The sequence below is a fragment of the Sapajus apella genome, unplaced genomic scaffold (assembly GCF_009761245.1).
Source record: "Sapajus apella isolate SASKATOON/1434 unplaced genomic scaffold, GSC_monkey_1.0 scaffold173, whole genome shotgun sequence".
In the NCBI taxonomy this organism is placed as follows: domain Eukaryota; kingdom Metazoa; phylum Chordata; class Mammalia; order Primates; family Cebidae; genus Sapajus; species Sapajus apella.
In genome coordinates, this window is record NW_022437113.1 from 761,875 (window position 1) to 767,592 (window position 5,718).

The window sequence follows — 5,718 nt, forward strand, 5'->3', positions numbered from 1 at the left end:
AGGAGAATTGCCTGAACCCAGGCTGGAGTGCAATGGCGCGATCTCGGCTCACCGCAACCTCCGCCTCCTGGGTTCAGGCAATTCTCCTGCCTCAGCCTCCCGAGTAGCTGGGATTACAGGCACGCACCGCCATGCCCAGCTAATTTTTTGTATTTTTAGTAGAGACAGGGTTTCACCATGCTGACCAGGATGGTCTCGATCTCTTGACCTCGTGATCCACCCGCCTCGGCCTCCCAAAGTGCTGGGATTACAGGCTTAAGCCACCGCACCCGGCCAGCACTGGAGTTTTGACCTGCTCCGTTTCCGACCTAGGCTGGCTCACTCCTCCTTGGGCAACCTGGTGGTCCCCCACTGCCGGGAGGTCACCATATTGATGCCACACTTAACGTGGACACCCAATCAGCACAGCGAACTACAGCCCAGAACTCCTGGGCAGAAGCGATCCTCCCGCCCCAGTCTCCCAAGTAGCTGGGACCATGGATGTGCTTCGCTGCGCTGGGCAGAAGCTACGTTTTTCTCTGGCCTCCCACCCCCACAGCCCTGGAAGGTTTGGGGAGCTTCTGAGGACTAAGGCCACCCTGAACCCAAGCCCTAAGGAGCCAGGTCGGGGAGGGCAGGACTCAAGGACTGCACCTAGTGCTCAGATCCTGCGCCCTGGGGGCTCCAGGCCTCTCTGGGCTTTGCCAGCTGCTGGTAGGAGTGGCCTTGGAACGGAAGGAGATTTGGAGCTGAAGGAGGCCACACGGGTCTGGGCTCTGCGTTAGGGCTCTGTCCGTTAGACTCTGTCCAGTTAAACCAAGCCCAGTTTAGGGACTGCAGGGGCCTCATGGCCATGGTAGAGAAAGAGACGTCTGGGCAGTCACGCATATTATTATTATTTTTTGAAGCAAAGTCTCGCTCTTGTCCCCCAGGCTGGAGTGCAGTGGCATGTCTCAGCTCACGGCCACCTCCGCCTCCCAGGTTCAAGCGATTCTCCTGCCTCAGCCTCTGAGTAGCTGAGATTACAGTTGTGCGCCAACATGCCCGGCTAATTTTTGTATTTTTAGTAGAGACGGGGTTTCACAATGTACCTCCTGACCACAGATGATCTACCCGCCTCAGCCTCCCAAAGTGCTGGGACTACAGGCATGAGCCACGGCGACTGGCCCAGACACGCATTCTTAAAGGAGGAATGTGTCCATTTTCTCCAGGTCGTGTCTGGAGAGGGTGAGGCCTTTGGGGAGCTCAGCTAGAAGAAGAGGCTCATACTCGGGAGGTGGAGGCAGGAGGATCGCTTGAGCCCAAGAGTTTGAGACCAGACTGAGCAACCCTATCTCTACAAAAAAAAGTTAAGATGGAGTTTTGCTCTTGTTGCCCAGGCTGGAGTGCAATGACGCGATCTCAGCTCACCACAATCTCCACCTCCCGGGTTCAAGCGATTCTCCTGCCTCAGCCTCCTGAGTAGCTGGGATTATAGGTGCCCACCACCACGCCCAGCTAATTTTTTGTATTTTTAGTACAGACGGGGTTTCACAATGTTGGTCAGGCTGGTGTCGAACTCCTGATCTCAGGTGATCCACCCATCTCGGCCTCCCAAAGTGTTGGGATTACAGGTGTGAGCCACCATGCCCAGCCTCTACAAAACATTTTAAAATCACCCAGGGGTGGTGGTGAGTGCATCAGGTCCCAGCTTCTCAGGAGGCTGAAGCAGGAGGACCATGAGAATCCAGGAGTTCAAAGTGAGCTACGCTCCTTTTTTTTTTTTTTTTTTTGAGACAGAGTCTTGCTCTGCTGCCCAGGCTACAGTGCAGTGGTGTGATCTTGGCTCACTACAACCTCCACCTCTTGGGTTTCCAAGCGATTCTCCTGCCTCAGCCTACCGAGTAGCTAGGATTACAAGCATGCACCACCATGCCTAGCTAATTTTTGTATTTTTAGTTGAAACAGGGTTTCACCATGTTGGCCAGGCTGGTCTCGAACTCTTGGCCTCAAGTGATCCACACGCCTTGGCTTCCCAAAGTACTAGGATTACAGGTGTGAGCCACTGCGCCAGGCTGTGGTACGATCTTGCCACTGCACTCCAGCCTGGGCAATCTGTGAGAACTTACCTCAAAAGACAAGGCTCACAGATGTCGTTTTTGTGGTTGGCCACTGCCTTTGGCCCCTGCTCCCATGTCCAGACTGGCCCGCCCCTTGGAAGGTCTGTTTACTGCTCCACTCCCCACCCCTGCCTCTCCTGCTTTTTGCCCCAAGTAAACGCTGGGTATTCTTTCCCTTTAGTCTGTGCCAGCATGCAGTAGGTACACAATTAATGCCCAGAGGCAGAGATGTGTGCAGAATGAAGGCGGGACTGGATCCCGCGGTCTCCGTGTCCATCTAAGGAACTTCCACCAGGCCACTGGGTGCAGGTAGGCAGTGGAGGAATTTTCAAGACCCCACTTGAGGCCAGGCACAGTGGCTCACGCCTGTAATCCCAGCACTTTGGGAGGCTGAGGTGGGCAGATCACTTGAGGTCAGGAGTTCAAGACCAGCCTGGCCAACATGGTGAAACCCCATCTCTACTAAAAATACAAAAATTAGCCAGATATGGTAGTGTGCACCAGTAATCCTAGCTACTTGGGAGACTGAGACACAAGAATTGCTTGGACCAGGGAGGCAGAGATTGCAGTGAGCCGAGATCGCACCACTGCATTCCAGCTTGGGCAACACAGTGAGACTCCATCTCAAAAAAAAAAAAAAAAAAAAAACCCCATGGTGGGGCGCAGTGGCTCACACCTGTAATCCCAGAACTTTGGGAGTTTGAGGGAGGCGGATCACCTGAGGTCAGGAGTTCGGGATCACCCTGACCAACATGGAGAAACCCGTTGCTACCTAAAATACAAAATTAGCCAGGCGTGGTGGCGCATGCCTGTAATCCCAGCTACTCAGGAGGCTAAGGCAGGAGAATCGCTGGAATCAGGGAGACAGGGAGACACAGGTTGCAGTGAGTGGAGATCGCACCATTGCACTCCAGCCTGGGTGACAGAGTGAGACTCCACCTCAAACAAACAAACAAACAAAAAAACCCTATTTGAGCCGGGCGCGGTGGCTCACGCCTGTAATCCCAGCACTTTGGGAGGCCGAGGCGGGTGGATCACAAGGTCAAGAGATCGAGACCATCTTGGTCAAAATGGTGAAACCCCGTCTCTACTAAAAATACAAAACATTAGCTGGGCATGGTGGTGCGTGCCTGTAATCCCAGCCACTCAGGAGGCTGAGGCAGGAGAATTGCCTGAACCCAGGAGGCGGAGGTTGCGGTGAGCTGAGATTGCGCCATTGCACTCCAGCCTGGGTAACAAGAGCGAAACTCCGTCTCAAAAAAAAAAAAAAAAACCCCTATTTGAGGAACCTCTGCTTCTTCCGACTCTGGGATATGAAGGCGGCCAAGGACAGGGGCAAATTCACCTCTGTTCTTTGGTTCCCTGCACCCCAGGAATGCACTGGGCAAGGTACAATGATATTTTGTTTCAGCTCAGGCGGCCACAGATCAGTAGGGGGCCTTGTGAAGTTCCTGGTTCTGTGGATGGGAGAGGGACATGGTCACTGCCTTGACCAGAGAAGTGTGAACTGTGAGGGCGTCTGGGTTTCTGGCTTCTCTCCTCTCTTATTATTATTTTTTGAGACAGAGTTTTGCTTTTGTCACCCAGGCTGGAGGGCAGCGGCAGGATCTCAGCTCACTGCAACCTCCGCCTCCTGGGTTCAAGTGACTCTCTTGCCTCAGCCTCCCGGGTAGTTGGGACTGCAGGCGGGCACCACCACACCTGGTTAATTTTTGTGTTTTTAGTAAAGACAGGGTTTCATGATATTGGCCAGGATGGTCTCGATCTCTTGACCTCATAATCTGCCCTCCTCTGCCTCCCAGAGTGCTGGGATTACAGACATCAATCACTACATCTGGCCCCCCTTTTCTTTTTTTTTTTTTTTTTTGAGATTGGATCTTGCTCTGTTGCCCAGGGTAGAGTGTAGCACAATCACGGCTCACTGCAGCCTTGAAACCCCAGGCTCAAGCCATCTTCCCACCTCAGTCCCCCAAGGAGTTGGAATTACAGGCACTGCCAGCATGCCCAGCTAATTATTTTTTTTGTAGAGATGAGGTGTTGCTATGTTGCCCAGGCTGGTCTCGAACTCTATGGGCTCAGGTGATCCACCTGCCAGCCTCCCAAAGTGATGGAATTACAGGCACGAGCCGTCATGCTCAGCCAGCCAGGGAAGCCTTCTGATTGCCGCTCCCCCACCCCCGACCAGGTCATGCATTCAGGATGACAGGGGAGGGTAAACTGTCCTAACAGCCCCATAGAGGCCCAGGAAAACCTCTGAGGTCCTTGCTCCCACAAGTCAAAGTCAGGAGAGATGATACTAGCAATTACAAAATGGCATAAACCAGGCAATGATAGAAATCAGTGGAGGGTACTAAAGTTCAAAGAATAAGAGAAGGAATGATGAATTTTTTAGCAGGGCAGGCAGGGAAGAGTTCACAGAGCAGGTGTGCATTCGTACTGGCTCTTTTTTTTTTTTTTTTGAGATGGGATCTCACTCTGTCGCCCAGGCTGGAGTGCAGTGGTGCCATCTCGGCTCACTGCAACCTCCGCCTCCTGGGTTAAGCGATTCTCCTGCCTCAGCCTCCTGAGTAGCTGGGACTACAGGCGCCCGCCACCATGCCTGGCTAATTTTTGTATTTTTAGTAGAGACAGGGTTTCACCATGTTGGTCAGGCTGGTCTTGAACTTCTGATCTCGTGATCCACCTGTCTCGGCCTCCCAAAGTGCTGGGATTACAGGCGTGAGCCACTGCACCCAGCCTAGTATTGGCTCTTTCGCCAAGAACAGACTGCAAATTCCAAGTGGATGAAGCAATTTAAAAATATTTCTGGCCGGGCGCGGTGGCTCAAGCCTGTAATCCCAGCACTTTGGGAGGCCGAGGCGGGTGGATCACGAGGTCAAGAGATCGAGACCATCCTGGTCAACATGGTGAAACCCCGTCTCTACTAAAAATACAAAAAATTAGCTGGGCATGGTGGTGCGTGCCTGTAATCCCAGCTACTCAGGAGGCTGAGGCAGGAGAATTGCCTGAACCCAGGAGACGGAGGTTGCGGTGAGCCGAGATCGTGCCATTGCACTCCAGCCTGGGTAACATGAGTGAAACTCCGTCTCAAAAAAAAAAAAAAAAAAAAATTTCTTGGGGGTCATATAAGTGGAACATCACAGCTGTGGCTTCAGGTACGGCTGTATCCAGGGGCTCAAATCATGCTTCCCTTTCCACCAAGTAGCCCCACCTTCTTGTGTCTGCTGGATTGTTTCTGCAGAAAGCTTCTTCCAGAAGGCAGAGCCTAAGAGGTGCTGGACTTTCCCTATAACTCCCCAGGAAAGAGCTCCTCTCCCTCTCAGCCCTCAGTATCCTTCCCCAGGGAGAATGGCATTGGCCTTGGTAAATTCCGTACTCTTCCTTTAACCAATCCTTGTAGCCAGGGGCATGAGGAACTCTGATTGTCCACCCTTACTATTGAAAGGGCAAACGGGCTGGGCCCGGTGGCTCATGCCTGTATTCCCAGCACTTTGGGAGGCCAAGGCAGGCGGATCATGAGGGCAGGAGATGGAGACCATCCTGGCCAACATGATGAAAGGCTGTCTCTACTAAAACACAAAAATTAGCCAGGCATGGTGGCACACGCCTGTAATCCCAGCTACTTGGGAGGCTGAGGCAG